The sequence below is a fragment of the Dreissena polymorpha genome, chromosome 10 (genome assembly GCF_020536995.1).
Source record: "Dreissena polymorpha isolate Duluth1 chromosome 10, UMN_Dpol_1.0, whole genome shotgun sequence".
Classification (NCBI taxonomy): domain Eukaryota; kingdom Metazoa; phylum Mollusca; class Bivalvia; order Myida; family Dreissenidae; genus Dreissena; species Dreissena polymorpha.
In genome coordinates, this window is record NC_068364.1 from 77,985,448 (window position 1) to 78,010,220 (window position 24,773).

The 24,773-nt window shown below is 32.7% G+C and overlaps 2 non-coding genes across 2 annotated transcripts; both read right to left on the bottom strand.

Moving 5' to 3' along the window:
• Window positions 1–493: 493 nt before the first annotated feature.
• Trnam-cau (transfer RNA methionine (anticodon CAU)) lies at window positions 494–580 on the bottom strand. The gene is given in 2 exon segments: window positions 494–529; window positions 544–580. It is a non-coding gene; the product is annotated as a tRNA-Met (tRNA).
• An 18,808-nt stretch (window positions 581–19,388) lies between these two features.
• Trnam-cau (transfer RNA methionine (anticodon CAU)) lies at window positions 19,389–19,475 on the bottom strand. The gene is given in 2 exon segments: window positions 19,389–19,424; window positions 19,439–19,475. It is a non-coding gene; the product is annotated as a tRNA-Met (tRNA).
• Window positions 19,476–24,773: the final 5,298 nt, after the last annotated feature.

Below are 24,773 nucleotides of genomic sequence, written 5' to 3' on the forward strand. Positions count from 1 at the left end.
ACACCCAAACTTCTCTGAACACAGAAAAGTACACCCAAACTTCTCTGAACGCATTCATCGAGTATGTAGGAAAGATAGTTGTGTTGACATCCATGCTGTAGACAATATATTCACAACTAGTAAATCTGATCTCTTTGCGTTGGAAAAATCTCGCCTTTTGATATTAAATGAGCTTGAATGGCTCTCAGTCAATAAGACAGCAGGCTTGCAACAGTGGCTTGAAATTCGATTGAATGTCGGTCTGTTGAATGTTCGTTCATGTCGTAAAGAATGCGAATGTTTTATTTCATCAAATTCAGTACCAATAATACAATGTTGAACAAAAAATACACATTTACATATTTTTAATGATACTTTTGTATTTAGATAAGTTTCATTGAAATGCATGTACGTCCACTCATCATGTCATTGGTACAAAATAATTATACAATTCGACTAATTATGTATAAACAATACTTTTCTGTTTGATATTTATCAATGTTTTCAAAATATCTGCCCCGGGTGAGGATCGAACTCACGACCTTCAGATCGCCCTTATATGGCTATGAGACTGACGCGCTACCTACTGCGCTACCGAGGCATATTAAGCATATGTTGACACTGATACAAATCTTTTTAACGTCTGTCATGACGTTAGATTTAACGTTTCATGACGTTACATTTAATGTTCGTGAACAATAACAGATGCCGTTTAATGATGCCTCAGCTTTTCTTGTAAACATGTGTTTATTACACACAATACAATCTAAGATGTTGGTTAACACATATTTATATCGTTCTTATGACATTGTTTTTTCATTAATACCAGCAGTGACCTTGAAATGTTATATCCGGAATGCAAAGCCAGAAAAGGTGAAGACGAATCATTATGTAAAAAAGTATGGTTTGTCAATGACTTGTTTTGAAGACTTTGAATGAAAACGCTTTACTTGAGGTGTGACCCTGATTTCTTTTCTAATGACCCGTTTATGCCGCATAAAAAAATAAAGAGTGTTGGCTTCAAACAAGAAAAATCAAGATGTCAAGAATGACAGCTCTGAAATAGATAGTTATCAAGATATTGATCGAAAAAAAAATGTACATAGTACGTTACCACTTTGATACTTACATTTGACCTACTAACACACCGCACAGAAATGCAGGAAACACTCAGACGTAAGTCATCAAACATCCACAGAAACGCAACTGGTGGCATTTTTCCTTTGTATAAACAAGCATAAACACAGGCTTGAACATAGCAGGGCGGGTATAGGAGACAACATTTTTTTAAAGAATTATAAAACTGACCTGGATGACGCATCCTAAAAGATTTACTTCTTTGGCTTGCATTTTAGTATCTGTATTCTCCACACACTGCTTTACAAAAACCTACCCGTGACCGCAGGTAGATAGACTATATGTATGCTTAATGTGTGTTAGTTGTAGTGTAATATATTTATAAGCAATTGGCTTTGGAAAAAAGCGAATGCTTTAAAAAAAAATAGAAGGATAAAAACAATGTGTTTCCTTTTTCTAGTAACGAAAATGTATGTAAGTTTCTTCATTAGTGTCATATTTATGTTACAGTACAATATGAGCAAAAAACAAATTATAAATAACAGAGTCAAATTTAGATAATAACAACAGAACATGAACCATCGCCCAGTTACAAATGGTGACACTGATATCATAAGTGGCATGATCAATAACAGTCAAATACGTACGCCAAGATTGTGATTCTTAAATCTCGAAAGTAATATATTTCGCTATCAAGCAACCGATTTACTCGCATGCTTATAGGAATTAGGGATCATCTTAGTTCAAGTTTTCCTGCCACATGCAATAATGTACATCGTTAAATTAAATAAACGCTATCATTTCATGCAAATGGTTTTACTAAATCTGGCCGCGCGTAATAAGATGTGTATGTGCCTGTGATATAGATTGGATCGTGTGCTGTTTAGCGTGCCACAATGTAATAATTACAACACCTTATTAACATGTTTAATTTCATTTGCATGAATGTGCATGATCACTTAAGGATGGCCTTGTGAATGTTGTATTAAAAATTGACCCTTGAGAAAATATGTTGTTTGGACATTCGTTACTTTCGTCTGTTATGTTCGCAGTAGGTAGAGCGCTGTCCAAATTTTCCGAACAATAAACGTCAACGCGAAACAAATTAATCATCACTTGTTTGAATGTCTAGCCTCACTGAACATGTGCTGGATTGAATTATAGGCAAACAAGGGCACTAAGTGTCGAAAGTAATGCAACAATTTAAAGTCGGAGTTCAATTATGTAAAGTTAGTTCCGCAAACCCGCGAAAGTATTTATTAAAAATGCGAGTGATATTAAACAAATTTGAAATCTTATAATTCATTTGGCGTTTAATCTTGTTCATTTATATAGCGTCATTTATTCGTTATTTGTACATGGCAAATGAATTTACACACACACTATTGATATTGACTCATTGTTTACGAATAAGGCTGCAATTTGATTTGTTCGGGCGAGAAACGGCCATAACACTCATGTGTTTATCTTGTTTAAAGGGCACTGATTCGATTTCAACATCTCAACTATTATATCATTCAACGAATTCTATATTTTCCTTATTTAATCAAAGTAATTTTCCGCTAAATCTTTGTTACTGACATCATAATCAGCGATTTTTTGTTCCGTTCCTTGTTAGTCAACAATATATTCTCCTCCATCCCTGCTCAAATGGACTCCAAACTATTCACCAGCCATCAGTCCTTAATACAAGCAGAACGTTTATAATATATGGTTGTAACCATATGTGACCTTTGTTCTGTGCTGTATTCAGAAATCACATATTGGATTAAAGGCTCTTATGTTTGTACTATTTCGCAGTATTCATCACACCGTTTTGAAAGTCTTCTTTCAGTGTATTGGAAGTAAATTGATACGCACCAGGGCGAATAATTCAATGGTTGATACAATTCCTTATCACTTGTGTCCGGTATGCCATGATTTAATGTCGACTTAAAACGTATGCCATGTATTTAAAACAAAATGTCTTCTCTAACAATTGGATATCAAGCTAAGATGAACACTTATGCACCAATTTAATAATAGTGTTGCGATAACATCGTGTAATCCGTAAAGTTTATGCACACACATTATAAAAACGTTTCAAAATACAAATGCATGAGTAGGATCATGAATAATTAAGTACAAACATCGTTTGAAACCTAGCAAGTCAAAGCCTTTTATGTTATCACGATTTGTCTAAATACATGCAATACATACGATCCAAAAACAACGAAATTAAAGCTGCATATGTTCATGAGAATGTTATTGTGCTGATGCAACACGATATGATAAATACAATACACCTTTAAAGTGTTTCATTTCTTGTTTATGTATACGTTTATACTGTACTTTTTAATGTCCTTCATGTTATACGCCTTAATATAAATTAATCACGTACATATAATGCCATCAGGTTTAATCAATAATAAAGATAAAAAAGAATTGAAACGCTCTCTCTTGCAATTACAAAAGCATCTTCATCCATTGGTTAGGCCCTGGCGTGTTAGGAGACAATGTTTAAACTAAAGATGGAATATGTTCGTTCTTCATAAAAATAGACCTATCTGTCAAACCATTGTAAGTGTACTATTTAATGTTCAATTACGTTGTAGACTTAAGATTTGAGCGTTGGAGTGTCGTGTGCTTGTCCTAGTACGTATTGATCAAATCAACTATTAAATAGCTTACTCGTGTGGTGAACGACAAACAGCTAGTGCAGAAGGTGATCATAATAAAGACAGTTGTCACGAGTAAGAATAAGAAATGTAGATCCTACCGATTTACAGAAGTAAAATTTGGTCGGAGAAACAAACTCACTGTAGTATATTTACAGAACACGTGTACGTTTCATAAAGTAACATATTTAGAGATGCGAAATAAATACTGTCATTTTGATACAAATATATGATTTAAGCCATCTTACAAAAATAAAATTCACAACTTATAATAATTATTCCCCTTATTCATTTGAGCGATGTTCTAAATCTTAATTATATACGTGCTTCGGAAGTAGCTTCTTTATAGAGAATTCAGATTGCCAGACGCTAATTGAAATGCAATTAAATGTCCATCCGTTGAACAGAGATATCTGTCGAAAGAGTAAAAAAGTCATTGTCATCTCATCAAACTATAGAATTGGATGACATTTGTTGAACAAAAGGAAAAGTACATAGTAATATTCATGTCGTTTGTTTGCAATTTCTTTTCTTCATTCACGTTACAGGAACTATAAGTTACACCTATCGCTATTTCCATTTCCTCACAATGGGATGTTTGAAGGTAACCGTATTAGTTTGCTTAATTTAATTTAATTATGTAAACATGTCATGTTTAAAAAACAAATTATACTGAAGAACATAACACTACTTAAATGCGAATGCAAATGTCTTTAATAAGCTTAATTTAAAGTAAAGTACACATCGGTAAATGTTGTAACGAGAGACGAGTTCAAATCGTTGCCAGCAACATAAACATATATGGAACATATATTGTTATATTCCTTAACCTACGGCTAAATCCTTCATTATTAAAATGACTGCAAAAAGCACTTTTTACTTAAGTCGCAATATTTTCAACAAGATTGTCAAGTTTTTTTCATGTTGTATGATTTTGTCTTGTCCTAAACAATAAGGATTTGACTAAATAAATACAGTTACAAATCTACAGATACACTTAGCTATGTTCTTTTAATTAAAATTGTATTATAAAAATGATGTGTTAATGTTTTAAATTAACATACAATTTTTTGTTGTTTCAAATCAACATTATTTTAAACCTACTTGCTGTCTACAGCAGATGATGACAACGTCTACTGACTCAAGATACAGTATATGTTAAAAAAAGGAAACGTATTGTCACTAACAACATGTTCGCCCATGTTTCAAACAATGTAAGAGATGTCATTCACGACGTTACAATTCGGACAAACGCCTACACAATGTATATCATTCAAGGAAAACTTTACAGCATTATAGAACCCTTTTTGGTTTACCTTAGCGCATAGAGTTGTCATGTATATTCGATTCATGACGATTTTACTACTACTACTTCTACTTCCTCTAAAAATATTAACGTGGCAACTTTTTCATATCATCATAAATCAATATATTTCATAGGTTGTTTTATTTTAAAAGGCCTTAAAAGGCCTTACTTTAAGCAACAAAATAAGATAAAATTATAGAAAAAAAATCGATTGTAAGCACAAATTGCAAAATTAACCTTCGATGACTAATTTAAAACTGAAAGACTAAAAGTATATATAATTAATTCTTTTTTTTAATAAAATCGAGCAATCTACTCCAGTTTTCCGATTCTTACATAATCAACCATTTTCAATTTGTATAACGATTCCTCATCATAAACTTAAAGGTATGGATCGTCATTTGTTCGGGGAAGGAAATAAAAATTCATTGGCCAAAACGACTCCATATATTAATCGACTTGAGTATCGTAAACTGTAATTGATAACTAATACAGCTATGTAAAGTTGTGCGATCCAAACGGTTATCTCCGAATCCTATTTTTCAAGGCAAGTATTTAAGCTTTTTGTTATAACCGAAAAAAATGCAAACACACGTGCAACCCAAATACAAATGTGTGTTTAATCTTAAATATGCTTTCTAACACCAATTGATAGTGCGTCTGTATTGATGTTTTCATCATTAATTGTGTTATCATTTTAGTGCAATTCGACTTTGACGAACTATTATCACTGTATCACTTACTGCTTCCTGGTGAAACAAAAACGTTTAAGACACCAAAAAATCTTTAATGCCTTAAACCTATATTGCTTATGACACACAATAAGCGTTATCGAAAATAAAATGTTCATTAGCATCCGATTTTAATTTATGAAAGGCAAGTTACTAATTGTGAAAAGGATTGGACGTTTAAACCGATCAAAAGAAATATCAAACCTCTCCTAGCCACAAATGTATTACATAATTCACACAAACATGCACGCACACACGCAAACGCAAACACAAACACATATCTAACATCCTGTATGTGCATTACTGGAAAAGTTTATGTCAGTTAATATGTTAATACTTAATTTAAATGTGTAAATATAAGTGTCACTACGTTTGTCTTAGTGAATCGTATATGATAAATATGTGTACGGGTATTACTGAATAGGCTAAAGTCGATATTTATATATACACGTTATTGACCTTAAACTTAGTTTTATGTTCCTGATCGCGTGTGATCTGCGTATTTACCTGCATGTAAGATAACGTAAAACAATTTTTTGTTGTGTCTCAATCGCATGACATGGTTCAATTTATTCTCAATATATATGCTTCCGAGCAGGAAAGATCAATAACAACACATACTTTTGTCCGATATGTATGCCTTGTTATAGTAAATAAATTGATACCAAACTAACACAGTTTATTCTTTATTTATTACTTTTTATTAGACAAGCTATACGAATTTCAATCAGATTTAAACAAGAAATATTCGCGTGTAAGTAGTTTTATATTTTCATCAATTTATTTGTGTATACAAAAATTCGCTGAAAACGTGAGCATAATTGTTTTATTGTTTCAACAATCCTGCAATTAAATCATCAAACCATGCAACCATTAGGAAACTGTTTGCATGCAATATGTCAGATTCATTTCGATGAGAGTAATCACTTGACTGTGATAAAAGTTCTTTGAAGCATGTATTAATCCAATTAAGGTAACACATTGGTCTCATGCTATTTAAAGTGCGTTTGATAATTAAACTTGTCTTTATTCGCGTTCGCGTGGAAAATTAATCAATTGCAAGTTCCATCGTCGCTCTTGTCCGGAAGATATTTGTTTCGTGTTCAATATTACCATACTAGTTATAAAAGCGCATGATGGCTTGCAAAAAGGCTTATAATTGTAAACGTCTTACCATATTTGCAAACTAAACGCTCAATAAATATTTAATAGTCATGTATGCTTTGTCTAGTTTCTTGAGTTAACGTAACGATTGTGTTTATCGTTTAAGTAATACAGTAAGCTATATTAACGTATATATTCAAATTCATAGGCATGTACAAAGCATATACTGAAATAGATCCATTAAATCCTATGTATAATATAATTATGCGTTAAATTCGTCATTTTATACGTTTCCAAAGCATACGCTTAGACAATTTCTCTAATATAGTTACAGTTCCGTACATGGAAATTCGACAAGCTTTGTTCAGGAGGTCGAACGTCTAATATGTTGCATCGATGATAATATGTGCTATTTCGCGGAGTTCATTTGATGCGAAGTGATTCGTGTTTTATTTTATCCGATTATAATTTTTTTTATGTTCTTTCAAATGCTGTATGAATGAAAATGAAATCATGTTGCTCCGCATCATTGTAGTGTAGTTTAACATCAAACAATAGTGCCATGAGATTGATATATCAAATAAAAGTATTCATATTTTAATATAAACATAGTAACATATAAATGCCCTGATTTTGCAATCATATAGTTTGTTAGCTCTGCCATTTGTTACACAAAGTTGCTACTTTAAACAGATGTAATTGTATATTGCATCGTATAATTTGTTGCTCCTTCATTACTATAATGCATACTTAAAATTATTGTTAAATTTATTTTATTGATTTTATCGGCAACTTAAATCGATATATTTTTAGATAGAAACAATGTCACATTTGAAAGAAATATAATTTCGTGTACATATATGTAAATTTAATAAATTGCTAGATTATAGTTCTGACAAATAGAATTATTATTTTCAATTTTGTTGACCAATCATTGTAATTAAACCTAGAACTGTTAAGTGTTCGAGTTATAAAAAATGTTATATTCTGATCTTCAAACATGATTAATTTGTTGTAAGACTAACACGCTATGCATCACAGTAAAATGGCATCTGAATGCAATGTTTAGACGCACATGAAGTACTTATCCATGTGTAAAATGTATGTTACGGTTATTTACATGAGCTTAACAAAAAATGCATTCGATTTGTTATACGTGATTTCTTTTTTATTTGCAGACCTTATGTTTTATCTGCCCAAGTCGTCACGAACTTTCTCAGTAGTATTACGCTTGCAATTGATAGAACATAAGATTGGTTAGATCATGTGGTTCCCGACATATACATTATGAATGACGTGAAAAAATACAGTTGTCGCAATAAATATCCCGAGGAAGCGGCATAAGCACTTTAGGCACCGTCGTCTTAAAGATGTCAACAAATAAAGCGGATTTAACTTGGCATTTATTACAAGAACAATACTTCAAGCGTAGTTCAGAAACACGCATTTATCTCAAGTGTAATTTAAAGGAGTTTCACTTGTCTGAAAAATATGTGTTTTTTGCAGTCACCTTTTACACAATATTACCCAGACTACATTTTGGTTGGTAACTTGATATAGTGTTGACTGAAATGAGATGTTGTTGAGAAAATGCCTTCATATCATGTTCAAAGTATGATGGACGTAACATGATATTAAGATGATAAATTTGGTTCATCGAAACTGGTTTAAGGAATGAAAACTACACTAAATGTAATGAACACATGTGGTTTTGGAACATATTTCGTGCAATTATGTTTTACGTTCATCCATGCTTAAATCAATTTATTCACAACGCGACATTCTGATCTCTTTGATTCCTGTGTGCGTTTTTTATACGTCATTATTGGTATAACATCAACGGGAATGACTCTCAATCAACAAGAAACCATGATTGAAACAGTTGCTTGAAATTCGATTACATGTTCATCCGTTGAACGTTGATTTATGTAGTAACATTATAAATCAAAATGATTTTGACACATAATAATCTAATATTTATCAGACTAAGGAACAACAGTTTTCTATTTATTATTTTGGATTTCTTTCATGCACATGTTTCGTTACGCTTTTACACGTTAAAGGCAAAATTTAAACAATACATGCAACGAAAGTATGAGTATGTCCTAAATGCTCACGACGAAGTTTTTAAAAGAATATGTTTTGCGTGGCTTGATGAAATGGCATCACGTATGTTCGTCCAAATGTGTGCGTTTTCTCGCGTAATCAGAATAGTGAAGATATATTGTTATGTGATAAAACGAAATGGTGATTTCGAGCATTATTAGTGGTGAATTGGCTTACTGATATCCGAATTTGCTTTTCTGCAAATAATCGTTTTTCGGTGAAAGCTAAAATTAACAATGAATAAAATAATATGGTCTATTTCTAAAAAATATACATATTTATTGTTGGGCCACTGCTGGGCCGTTTTTTTTTAGTTTCCTTATTGTGGGTGTTTTGTAACCGAAGTAGTGAATTTTACAAAATGAAAATTTCTTTCTCATTGTTATCTACACAAACAAAAGGTTGTAAATTGTCTCCTTTAATTATTTCAAATCTATTCAAGTAAACGTTTATTAAATCTGCAAAATTAAGTTATAAGCCGGTAGTTAAAAGGTGTTTCTTAGCAATTCTTGTGATCTTTATGATGGATGATGAATTTACGGGCTGTATTTTACGGATTTTCTGTACAGTGGTGGGGGAAAAGTGGATCGGTCACATGGCGTCTGATCTAAGCAATAGTAGTAAGAGCAAAAATCAATTGCAAGCGTTATTAGAAAACGTAGTTTATATGCATTCATGTATTCAGTGAAATAACCATGTTATAATTATTTCTGAAAATAGGCTAATGCCCCAGTGGCAGTAAGAGGGTAAATTTCAATCGAAATAAATGAATTCCAGTGGCTTGTTAAGCAAACTTATTCCTTTTGGTCAGCACAAAAATGTGAAAATATATTAAGCTGTATTATGCAATTTCTGGAGAGTGGGTTGCTTCAATTCAATTAGGGCGGGCACAATGTTCAGGTTTATCATGAAAAAAAATCCACTTTAAATGAATGTTGGGTTTTATTTAGCAATAGTATAAGGAACTATATTGTGACAATGCGGAAATAGTCAGTACTTGGTGCAGTTAAGAGGTGGTCTTATGGCGCATTTATTCATAATTACCAAGACAGTCTGTTAAGTCAAGTATTAGTTCATATGCAATAAATCTCAAAAAGGTTTGTTTAAGTATTATAGTGGGATAACTATAAGCCAGATATGGCTTTTTCGGTATTTACTTATTATCTTTATTGTTAATTTTATTGCACACATGGAAACGCAAAACCGGAAAAGGCGCCGTCCGTCGGTAAAATGTTTTTCTATGAATAATCGATTTTCAGTGAAAGCTTAAATTAACATTGAAAAAAATAATGCGACAAATATGCGAAAGCGCCTTTCTTGTATTTAAACTGTTTTAAGTCTATAAGACATGGGTCTAAGCTGTAATAAGCGTCGCTGTTGAAGTGTAGCCAGCAATAAAATCCTGGCAGTAACCTGGTAAGTAGCATTTGGAAAACCTAAGTCGCTTAATGATCTGAACGTCATTAAAAGAGCCGACATTCAAAGTATAAGGGAGGAGAACTGAATGTGGCATTGCATTATGTGTTTTATAATAAAATGTAAAGAGATATATGGAAAACATTTCAAGTATTATCATCAAATATTTGACAAGATGATAAACACACATGCGCAGGATTATGTGGAACGTACGTCCTTCGGAGCGCACTATTTATGTGATTATGTCTGCACAATCACTTGTTGAGAACATCGAACATAAGACTAGTTCGATCATATGGTTCACGGCATATACATATTTTGATCACGTGATGATAATGAAGACAGTTTTCGCAGTAAATATCCCGAGGAAGTAGCACGAACGATTTTGGCTCTGTCCGCTTAACATGTAAAAAACAAACACGTGTGTGCTTTACATTTATTACAAGACAGAGTTTTCTTAAAAGCTATATTGCACTTTAAACAACCATAACGTGGATAGTTTAAATATGCATCATTTTAAGTCATCCTTTTTAGATAGTTAACCATATGAAAATGCAATATTCATCTAAAGTTTGTCTTATACTTTTGGTAATGCATCGTCGAAAGTAACTGGAGTAAGAAACTGTAGCAAATAACTTAAACCAAGTGTAAACCTGGATGGATTGATGTACATAAAATGGCTGCTTATTATTGTCGAACTATTGGGGTCATATTATATATTATACAACATAAATTATATTTAGATTACAATTTTGGAAAAAACAAAAACTGAAGAATGTTTACAGAATACGACAGAAAGTACATCCAAACTTCTCTGAACACATTAATCGAGCATGAAAAGTACATCCAAACTTCTCTGAACACATTAATCGAGCATGTATGAGAGATAGTTGTGTTGACATCCATGCTGTCCAAACTTCTCTGAACACATAAATCGAGCATGTAGGAAAGATAGTTGTGTTGACATCCAAACTTCTCTGAACACATTAATCGAGCATGTATGAAAGATAGTTGTGTTGACATCCATGCACCCAAACTTCTCTGAACACATTAATCGAGTATGTAGGAAAGATAGTTGTGTTGACATCCATGCACCCAAACTTCTCTGAACACATTAATCGAGTTTGTATTAAAAATATAGTTGTGTTGACATGCTGTAAACAATATATTCACAACTAGTAAATCTAATAAGACAACAGGCTTGCAACAGTGGCTTTAAATTCGATTGAATGTCGGTCCGTTGAATGTTCGTTAATGTCGTAAAGAATGAGAATGTTTAAATTCAGAACCGATAATACAATGTTGAACAAACAAATAACATTCACAGATTTATAGTGATACTTTTGTATTAAGATAAGTTTCATTGACATTCATGTACGTCCACTAATCATGTCATTAGTACAAAATAATTATACAAATCGACTAATTATGTATATTCGATAATTTTCTGTTTGATATTTATAAATGTTTTCAAAACATCTGCCCCGGTTGAGCATCGAGCTCACGACCTTCAGATCGCCCTTATATGGCTATGAGACTGACGCGCTACCTACTGCGGTACCGAGACATATTAAGTATATGTTGACACTGATACAAATATATTTAACGTCTGTCATGACGTTATATTTAACGTTTCATGCCGCTTAATGATGCCTCAGCTTTTCTTGTAAACATGTTTTCATTGCACACAATACAAACTAAGATGTTGGTAAACATATATTTATATCGTTCTTAGGACATGCGTATTTTCATTAATACGAGCAGTTACCTTGAAATGTTATATCCGGAATGCAAAGCCAGAAAAGGTGAAGACGAATCATTATGTAAAATAATTGTGTTTGTCAATGACTTGTTTGGAAGACTTTGAATGAAAACGCTTTACTTGAGGCGTGACCCTGATTTCTTATCTCTTGACCCTCTTATGCCACATTAAAAAAGGTAAGGAGTGTTGGCTTCAAAAGAAATAAAATCAAGATGTCAAGAATAACAGCTCTGCAAAGGATAGTTATCAAGATATTGATCGGTAACAAATGTACATAGTACATTACCACTTTGATACTTACATTTGAACTACTTTAACACCGCACAGAAATCAGTAAACACACAGACGTATGTCATCAAACATCCGCAGAAACGCAACTTGTGACATTGTTCCTTTGTATAAACAAGCATGAGCTGAGGCTTAAACATAGCAGGACGTTAATATGAGACAACATGTTTTAAAGGAATTATAAAACTGACCTGATTGACACATCCTTAAACATGTACTTCTTTGTCTAGCTTTTTAGTATCTGTATTCTCCACACACTGCTTTTTAAAACCCTAGCCGTGACCAGAAGTAGAATCTTTGCTATTTTAAATGTGTGTTAGTTGTAATATATTTGTAAGCACATGGCTTTGCAAAAAAAAATCAAAAAAGTTTGTGAAGGATAAAAACAAAGTAATAACATCAGAATATGAACCATCGCACAGTTACAAATGGTGACATTGATATCAGGATCAAAAACAGTAAAATACATACGCCCAGATTGTAATTCTGAAATCTAGAAATTAACATATTTCGCTACGAAACAAACTATTTACTCGCAAGTTTAAAGGGATAAGAGATCATCTTAGTACAAGTTGCCTGTCATTTGCAATAATGTACATTGTTCAATTATATATACGTTCACATTTAATGCAATTGTTTTTACTGAATCTGGCCGCGCGTAATTAGATGTGTATGTTGCCTGTGCTATGGATTGGATCGTGTGGAATCAACATATCGTCAACATATCGTCGCTGCTTAGCGTGCCACAAAGTAATAATGACAACACATTGTTAACATGTTTACTCTCATTTGCATGAATGTGCATGGTCACTTAAAGGATTGCGTTGTAAATGTTTTATTAAAACTTGACGCTTGAGGAAATATGTAGTTTGGGCAGTCGTTATTTTCGTCTGTTATGTTCACAAACAAATTATTGACTGATTGTGTACGAATAAGGCTGCATTTTTTTCGGACGAGAGGCGTCTATGAAACTCGTGTGTTTATCTTTTTCAAAGGGAACTGTTTTGATTAGAACATCTCAATTATTATATCATTCTAAGAATTATATAAATTCATTGTTTATTCAAAGTAATTGTCCGATAAGTGTTCGTTACAGACATCATAATCAGCGATTTTTCGTTCCGATCCTTGTTAGCCAACAATATATTCTCCTCCATTCCTGCTTACAGGGACTCCAAACTCTTCACCAGTCATCAGTCCTTTATACGAGTAGAACGGTTATAATACATGGTTGTAACTATGTGTGACATCTATCCTGTGCTGTATTCAAACATAACATATTTGATTAAATGTTATTATGTTTGTACTATTGCGCAGTATATCACATCGTTGTGGCAGTCTTCTTTAGAAGTAAATTGATACGCACCAGTGCGAATAGTTCAATGTTTGATGAAATAGACTTAAAACGTATTCGGAGTATTGAAAACAAAACAAAAATATTGGGATATCCAAACTAAGGTGAACATCAATGCATCCATTTAATATATTGCTGATATCACATCGTTAAAGCTTCAAGTTTATGCACACAAATTATAAAAACATTTCCAAATATAGATGCATGAGTAGGTACATGAATACTCAAGTACAAACATATGTTGAAACCAAGCAAGTCTAAGCTATATAATGTTACCACGATTTGTCATAATACATGCAATACATACGATCCAAAAATGAAAGTATAGCTACATATGTTCATGTGAATAAGTTTGTGCTGATGAAACACTTTATGATGAATACAACACACATTTTAAGTGTTTCATTTCTTGTTTATGTTTACGTTTATACTGGCGCATTTTATAATGTCATTCATGTTATACGCCTCAATATAAATAAATCACGTGCATAGAATGCCACCAGGTTTAATGAATGATATAGATAACAAAGAATGTAAACGCTCTCTCTTGCAATAACGAAGGCATCTACATCCATTGGTTTGGCCATGACGTATTAGGATGCAATGTTTAAACTATAGTACTATTTATTGCTCAATAACGTTGCAGTCTCAATGTTTGAGCGTTGGTGTTTCTTGTGCCAGCCCTATTACAAATTGATCCCATCAACCATAATAAAGCTCAATCATGTGTTGAACGACACATACCGTGTGCAGCAGGTGACCATAATAAAGACAGTTGTCATAATAAGCATCACGAGTAAGAATAAAAAATGTAGATCCTACTGATTTATAGACGTAAAATTTGGTTTGAGAACACAATCATTTTGGTAAATTTACAGAACGCAGGATAGATTCATCGAGTAACATATTTAGTGATGGAAAATAAATAATGTCATTTTGGTACAAAGATATGCTTTGAGCCATGTAACATAAATAAAATTCGCAGCTCATAATTCTGATTTCCCTCGATCACGCAAGCGTTGTACATAATCTTGATTACTAGTATATACGTGCTTTAGAATTATCTTTTTAATGGATTTCGAATTCCTTCTAATCAATGAGATAACAGATTTTTAGAGGCTCATTGCAATGCAATTAAATGCCCATCCGTTGAAGAGAGATATGTGTCGAAAAAATAAAAAAGCGTGTTTTTTCATCTCATCAATTTGTAGAATTTGATGACATACGTTGAACAAAAGATTCAATACATTGTAGTGTGTATTGTCCTTTATTTACAAGTTGATGTATTCATGCACATTTCAAAAATTCGACGTTACACCTATCGCTATTTCCCTGTTTTTCACAATGGAATGTTTTAAGGTAAATGTATTGAGTGGCTTAATTTAATTCTATTAGGTAAGCGCATAGAAACTGTCAATTTGGATGCATTCTCATGTTTGAGTGTGTTGTATTTACAAATCGACTATTTATATTAACCACACGAGCATGTCATCAAAAAAAAAACAGACTAAACTGAAGAAAAGAACGATTCTAAAAGTTGATTGCGGAATCTTTGATAAGCTTAATTTAAAAGTACATCACAAATCGGTCAAAGTAGTAACTTAAGACGAACTAACATCCTAGCCAGCAACATTGACATACATCGAGAATATTTAATGACATTTCATAAACTACGGCTATACCATTAGTTATTAAAAGAAACCGGAAAATAGCACTTTTTAACCTAAGTCGCCAAAGTTTATTTACTACACGATTAGCAATATTTTGACATGTTGTATGCTTTATTCTAAAATTTAACGTACGAGGATTTTTTTCTGAATAAAAATATTTACAATTTGACAGATTTTACAGATACACTTAGCTCATGTTTTCTTAATTAATATATATATTAGAAATAATGTGTTCATTTTTTACATGAACATAAAACAACTGGTTGTTTAAAATCAACACAATTTAAAACAATATTGTTTTCTACAGCATAATGACTCGCGATACAGTATATGTTAAAAATTAAACAGAAAACGTATTGTCACAAACATCATGTTCGCTCAAGTTGCAAACAATGTTAGACATGTCATTAACGACGTTACAATTCGAACAAAAACGCCTACACAATGTATATCTTTCAATGAGATTTACACCACTATATAATCCTAACCAAGGGCATTCAGTTGTACATGTCAATCCGTTGATTTATGTTGTAACTTTATAAATCAAAATGATTTTGACACATGATAATCTTATATTTATTAGACTACGGTACTACAGTTTTCTATTTATTGTTTTGTATTTATTCCATGCACATGTTTCGTTGCGCTTTTACACGTAAAAGGCAAAATTGAAACAACACATGCAACGAAAGAATTATTATTTCCCAAATGCTCACGACGAAGTTTTTAAACGAATGTGTATTGCGTGGCTTGATGTAATAGCATCAAGTATGTTCGTCCAACTGTGTGCGTATTCTCGCGTAATCAGAATATGTTGTTATATGATAAAACGAAATGTCACTGTAGTGAATTTGCTTACATATATCCGACTTTGCTTTTCTACGAATACTCGTTTTTTAGTGAAAACTAAAAAAAACACTCTGAAGAAAATAATGATACAAAACTGCGAAAGCGCCTTTGTTGTATTTAAACTGTTTTAAGTCTGTTAGACATGGGTCTAAGCTGTAATAAGAGTCGATGTTGAAGTGTAGCCAGCAATAAAATCCTGGCAGTAACTTGGTAAGTAGCATTTGGTAGAGCTAAGTTGCTTAACGATTTGAACGTCATGAAATGCTTTTAAACATCGCAGAGACGACATGTATATTTATGGAGCAGAACTGAATGTGGCACGTTGCATTATGTGTAATACTAATAAAACGTAAAGAAATACATTAGAAAACATTTCCATTTTTATCATCAAATATGGTACAAGATGAGGAAAAGTTTGGAAGAACCGTTTACAATATTAACCAGCGCAGGAGTATGTGGAACGTGTGTGCAATTTACATGTAAAGACACAACATTTTTTTCTTAAAATATATATGGCACTTTAAACAGCCACAACGTGGATACTTTAAATATACATCGTTTAATGTCATCTTTTGTAAACCGTATACCATATGAACATGCAATATACAACCAAAGTTTGGATAACACTTTTGGTAATGCATCGTCGCAAGTACATGTAACTAGAGCAAGAAACTGGAGCAAATAACTTAAACCAAATGTAAACCTGAATGGGTTGATGTACAGTATTTGGCTGCTTAATATTGTCGAAATATAAGGGTCGTATTATATATACAACATAAGTTATATTTGTATTACAATTTTGGAAAACAAACTGAAGAATGTTTACAGAATACGACAGAAAAGTTCACCCAAACTTCTCTGAACACATTAATCGATTTAACATAACGCACACAAAACGCACATTTGGGGCATTGGTGAATTTATATAATGATCGAAATTTGTACCACATTTCATACAATCTTAAATAGGCAGCCATCTGGATCAACAAATCTTTAGCCTCGGGTTATAATTACCGGACACGAATATTTGCTTACCGTATGTGCCAATCTTCGGTCATTTCCGTATGTATTCGTTAGGTGTCCGTTGCATACGTATATTTAGGTTGAAGACACAGTAACCAACAAAGTTCATTTCTGATTTCTTTGCGTTTTATTTCTGCTTATTAACACAACACAACGTTTCCAAAATGTTTGTCAAATACAAGATACATGCGAAGCCCGCAACGGGCCCATCCCGCGAAAGCCAGCAATAATGCGACTTGTATGTTCGGCCGATTAAGTAAGACTGTCTATAAATATAGATATAAACAACGAAAGCTTTGATAATTGTTATGTGTACAATTCTGATTGGCTGTGTAACGTCACGTGTCTACATGTACAATTCTGATTGGCCGTTTGTTAAGTCACGTGTCTGCAACCTAAATATACGTATGCAACGGACACCTAACGAATACATACGGAAATGACCGAAGATTGGCACATACGGTAAGCAAATATTCGTGTCCGGTAATTATAACCCGAGGCTAAAGATTTGTTGATCCAGATGGCTGCCTCTTTAAGATTGTATGAAATGTGGTACAAATTTCGATCATTATATAAATCCACTAATGCCCAAAATGTGCGTTTTGTGTGCGTTATGTTACACAATTTGCGTTTTATTTCTGCTTATTAACACAACACAACGTTTCCAAAATGTTTGTCAAATACAAGATACATGCGAAGCCCGCAACGGGCCCATCCCGCGAAAGCCAGCAATAATGCGACTTGTATGTTCGGCCGTTTAAGTAAGACTGTCTATAAATATAGATATAAACAACGAAAGATTTGATAATTGTTATGTGTACAATTCTGATTGGCTGTGTAACGTCACGTGTCTACATGTACAATTCTGATTGGCCGTTTGTTAAGTCACGTGTCTGCAACCTAAATATACGTATGCAACGGACACCTAACGAATACATACGGAAATGACCGAAGATTGGCACATACGGTAAGCAAATATTCGTGTCCGGTAATTATAACCCGAGGCTAAAGATTTGTTGATCCAGATGGCTGCCTCTTTAAGATTGTATGAAATGTGGTGCAAATTTCGATCATTATATAAATCCACCAATGCCAAAAATGTGCGTTTTGTGTGCGTTATGTTACACAATATGCGTTTTATTTCTGCTTATTAACACAACAAAACGTTTCCAAAATGTTTGTCAAATACAAGATACATGCGAAGCCCGCAACGGGCCCATCCCGCAAAAGCCAGCAATAATGCGACTTGTATGTTCGGCCGTTTAAGTAAGACTGTCTATAAATATAGATATAAACAACGAAAGCTTTGATAATTGTTATGTGTACAATTCTGATTGGCTGTGTAACGTCACGTGTCTACATGTACAATTCTGATTGGCCGTTTGTTAAGTCACGTGTCTGCAACCTAAATATACGTATGCAACGGACACCTAACGAATACATACGGAAATGACCGAAGATTGGCACATACGGTAAGCAAATATTCGTGTCCGGTAATTATAACCCGAGGCCAAAGATTTGTTGATCCAGATGGCTGCCTATTTAAGATTGTATGAAATGTGGTACAAATTTCGATCATTATATAAATCCACCAATGCCCCAAATGTGCGTTTTGTGTGCGTTATGTTACATCGAGTTTGTATGAAATATAGTTGTGTTGACATCCATGCTGTAGACAACATATTCACAACTAGTAAATCTAATCTCTCTGCGTTGGTAAAATCTCGCCTTTTGATATTAAATGAGCTTGAATGGTTCTCAGTCAATAAGACAACAGGCTTGCAACAGTGGCTTGAAATTCGATTGAATGTCGGTCCGTTGAATGTTTGTTCATGTCGTAAAGAATGCGAATGTTTTAATTCATCAAATTCAGTACCGATAGTACAATAATGAACAAAAAATACACATTTACATATTGTTAATGATACTTTTGTATTTAGATAAGTTTCATTGCAATTTATGTACGTCCGCTCATCATGTCATTGGTACAAAATAATTATACAATTCGACTAATTATGTATATACGATACTTTTCTGTTTGATATTTATCAATGTTTTCAAAATATCTGCCCCGGGTGAGGATCGAACTCACGACCTTCAGATCGCCCTTATATGGCTATGAGACTGACGCGCTACCTACTGCGCTACCGAGGCATATTAAACATATGTTGACACTGATACAAATCTTTTTAACGTCTGTCATGACGTTAGATTTAACGTTTCATGACGTTACATTTAATGTTCGTGAACAATAACAGATGCCGTTTAATGATGCCTCAGCTTTTCTTGTAAACATGTGTTTATTACACACAATGCAATCTAAGATGTTGGTTAACACATATTTATATCGTTCTTATGACATTGTTTTTTCATTAAAACGAGCAGTGATCTTGAAATGTTATATCCGGAATGCAAAGCCAGAAAAGGTGAAGACGAATCATTATGTAAAATAGTATGGTTTTTCAATGACTTGTTTGGAAGACTTTGAATGAAAACGCTTTACTTGAGGCGTGACCCTGATTTCTTTTCTAATGACCCTCTTATGCCGCATTAACAAAAGGTAAGGAGTGTTGGCTTCAAAAAAGAAAAATCAAGATTTCAAGAATGACAGCTCTGCAAAGGATAGTTATCAAAATATTGCTCGGAAAAAATGTACATAGTGCGTTACTACTTTTATATTTACATTTGACCTACTAACACACCGCACAGTAATGCAGGAAACACTCAGACGTAAGTCATCAAACATCCACAGAAACGCAACTTGTGGCATTATTCCTTTGTATAAACAAGCATGAACACAGGCTTGAACATAGCAGGGCGGTTATAGGAGACAACATTTTTTTAAAGAATTATAAAAATGACATGGATGACGCATCCTAAAAGATTTACTTCTTTGGCTTGCATTTTAGTATCTGTACTCTCCACGCACTGCTTTACAAAAGCCTACCCGTAACCGAAGGTAGATAGACTATATGTATGTTTAATGTGTGTAGTTGTAGTGTAATATATTTATAAGCAATTGGCTTTGCAAAAAAGGGAATGCGTAAAAATAGAAGGATAAAAACAATGTGTTAATTTTTTCTAGTAACGATAATGTATGTAATTTTCTTTATTATTGTCATATTAATGTTACAGTACAATATGAGAAAAAACTAATTATAAATAACAGAGTCAAATTTAGATAAGAACAACAGAACATGGACCATCGCACAGTTACTAATTGTGACACTGATATCATAAGTGGCATGATCAATAACAGTTAAATACAATTGTGATTCTTAAATCTCGAAAGTAACATATTTCGCTATGAACCAACGATTTACTCGCATGTTTATAGGAATTAGGGATCATCTTTGTTCAAGTTTTCCTGCCACATGCAATAATGTACATCGTTAAATTAAATAAACGCCCTCATTGCATACAAATGGTTTTACTAAATCTGGCCGCGCGTAATAAGATGTGTATGTTGCCTGTGATATAGATTGGATCGTGAGGAATCAACATATCGTCGCTCCTTAGCGTGCCACAAAGTAATAATGACAACACCTTATTAACATGTTTACTCTCAATTGTATTAATGTGCATGATCACTTAAAGGATGGCGTTGTATTAAAAATTGACCCTTGAGAGAATATGTAGTTTGGACATTCGTTACTTTCGTCTGTTATGTTCGCAGTAGGTAGAGCGCTGTCCAATTTTTACCGGACAAACGTAAACGCAAATTAAAAAATTGAACGTATATTACAAAGCAGTCAAAGTTGTAACTAGAGACTGGTGCAAATCGTAGCCAGCAACATAAACATATATTGAGCATTTGTTATTACATTCCTTAAGCTACGGCTAAATTCGGTATTTAAAACCCCGGAAAATACCACTTTTTAATTTAAGTCGCCATAGTTTATTTACTACACGATTAGAGAGATTGTGACATGATGTTGGTTTTATTATTAAATTAAACGTGCAAGGATTTGTACTGAATAAATATATTTTCAATTTCACAGATAAACTTAGCTTATGCTTTCTTACCTAAAGTTATATAATCTAAATTATGTGTTCGTGTGTTACATGAATATAAAACATCTTTTTTGTTAAAACATCAACAAAATTTAAAACCAAGTTGTTTTCTACAGCAGATGTTGACAACGTTTTTTGACTCACAATACAGTATATGTTAAAAATGATACCGAATACGTATTGCCAATTACAGCATGTTTGCACACGTTGCCAACAATGTTAGACATGTCATCCACGACGTTTCAATTCGAAGAAAAACGAATTCGCATGGTGTATCATTCAATGAGTATTGTACAGCACTACATGTATAGACCCTTACCCTTAGCGCATAGAGTTGCCATATATATTTGATTCATAACTAGTTTACTACTTATACTACTACTACTACTACTACTACCACTAAAATTATTCACGTGACTAGTTTTTCAGATAAATTACAATATATACTGTTCTGAGTGTTTCTATAAAAAGACCGTATCTTAAGCAACCGTAAGCAAACCCTATGCAAACACAAACCCACAGCTAACCTATTGCATGTACATTACTGAAAAAAAGTTTATGTCGGTAAGCGATGTTAATACTTTATTGTAATGTGTTAATATAATTGTTACTGCGTTTGTCAAAGTAATTTTTATATGAAAAAATCTGGGTATTACTGAGTTGAAGTCGATAAACATAAACACTTTATGGAAATTAAATTAAGTTTTATGCTCCTGATCGCGTGTGAGCTGCGTCTCTTCTTGCATGTCATATAACGTCAGACAATGGCTTGTTTTGTCGCAATCGCATGACAGTGTTCAATTCATTCTCAATATATGCTTCCGAGCAAAGAAGATCAATAACAGCACATTCTAGTGTCCGGAGTGTATGACTTGGTATATTAAATACCATGTTAAAAAACAAGAACACAGTTATAATGGTTCTGAAACCAAATACGACTTATGAATAAGAAAGTACTACCGGTAATAATAATTATACATGATGATTAAACAAAAACTGTGCTCGTTTGTTTTCAACAATTTATTTATTTTATCAAGTGGCTTTATAACATAATTTTTCATTAAATATAGAACAATCGAATATTCAGGAAGCTTGCGAGTTCTTAAACGGATTTTTACTTATATAAATTACGAAATTTCAGAGCAATTTCACTAGGTAGTGATTCAACAAATTAGAATTATAATTGCGAAAAATGCATACATACCTTTAATTCACATTGTCTTGATTTTTGAAATAAATTTGGATCAGCTCAAATTGAAATGATTTAAAAGTAAAAAAATATGCATATTTTGGTTGCAAGCTTATGGCTAAGGTAGAAAAAGCAATGTGAGTAACAATCAGATTGACACAAGATATTCGCTTTGATTGTGCATCAAAATATTCGCTGAAAACTTTAGTACAATTTTATTTATGTTTTACAATACCTGCAATGCAATCATTGAAACGTGCAATCCTCAAACAACTGTTTTATACATTATGTCAGGTTAATTCCATAAGTATAATTACTTGTGATGAAGGCTCTTTGAAGCATGTTATTATCTGATAATTGTAACACTTTTGACTCATGCTATTTAAAGTGCATTTGATAATTAAACTTGTCTTTATTTCGCATTCAGGTGGACAGTCAATCAATATCAAGTTCCATCGTCCCTGTTGTTTGGAAGGTATTTTGCCTGTTCAATTATACCATAGAAGTAATAAAAACGCATGATGGTTTGCTAAAAGGCTAAGATTTGTTAATGTCTTACCGTACTTGCAAGGTATACGCTCAATAAATATTTAATAATCATGTATGTGTGGTCTAGTTTCTTGCGTTTACTTAACTAAAACGTTTATCATTTAAGTAATACATGTGGCTTTTTTGACGTATGTGGTCAAAAATCCTCATAAGTATGTACAAAACATATAATGAAGTCGATGTATTAAATCCGATGTATAATACTATGCATAACATTCGTCATTTTGATACGTTTCCAAAGCCATCGCTTAGACAAATGGTCTAATATATTTATCAGTACGTGAAAATTTGATAAGCTTTGTTCAGAAGGTTGGACGTTCCAGCAAGTTGATGCGTAATGTGGGAGAAAATTTTAAATTATTATTTGATTATGATGACTGAGTCATTGAAATGTTTGGGTTGTTGGTTTTGCAATATGTCTGGCCGAATACGCATACAAATGGTCGAATATGTTGCATCGATGATTATATGTGCTATATCGTGGATTTCATTTAATGCAAAGTTGAAGCACATAAACAAGCGTTCGAGCTGAAATGCAAAGATCTTCATAATAAATGTGTTATTGATTAAATAAATAGAATGCCCGCGCATAACAGGGCATTTAAAGAGACAACATACATGTATCGCTAATTGTTATAAACGGTATTGCAGAACGACAGGAGAAAATACTCTTGAGCGTTTGACCATCGAATTATCGTTGTATTTTTTTCCGTAAGTGTTTTATTTCAGCGCTTTCACAATGTTAAAAGTAATAGTAAGCGCAGACATAAACAAATTATTATGTTGCAGTTATTGTTTGTAAAGTATTCATTTCGTGTTTTGTTTTCGCCTTTTTACTAAGGTTAAGTGTTCAACAAAAAGTATAAGAACAAGTGCTAGTTCGAAGCTCTTGTTTTATCCTTCTAAATCGTATTTAGAATTTATTAATATATTTCTCAAATATTATGTAACCAGTATAATGTCTTCAAATAACAATCCAAAAACATATCCATTGTAACAATTGATGGAACACATGTTTCAACTCATCTGATTATAGAAATAGATATGTTATTTCAAAAGTAATGTAGTTTAATATCAAACACTATTGCCATGAAATCGAGATAACAAATAATTGTATTGAACATGTTGGCTGAAACATTTCGTCATTTTAACAAAAGGTCACGACAAAATTATACAACAAAGCTCGGAAGGATAGTAGTAACTCTAGCAAGACTAGTATTTTTGTATGAATCATAATAAAGGATAGGTGTGTTAATGTTGAAAATAATATATATATATATATATATATAAAACAGATATGATTGGTAGTAGAAATTATTGTTGTATTTTATTGATTTTATCGGCATTATTCAATCGTCATGTTTTTAGATAGAAACAATTTTACATTTCAGACAAATAGAATTTTGTTTTAATATATGTGAATTTAATTAATTGCTTGAAAAAGATATTTCCACAAAATACTCTGATAATATTCAGTTGATTTATAATTTTGTTTAAACCTGGATCTGTTAAGTGTTCGTGCTATAAATATGTTATGTTCTGTTATTCAAGCATGAGAAATATGTTTACACACAAAAACTCTATGCATCACAGTAAAATGACATCTAAATGCAATGTTAAGACGCACACAAAGTTCATATCGATATTAAAAATTTATGTTACGGTTATTTATATGAGCTTTGCAAAAATTAGTAAATGCA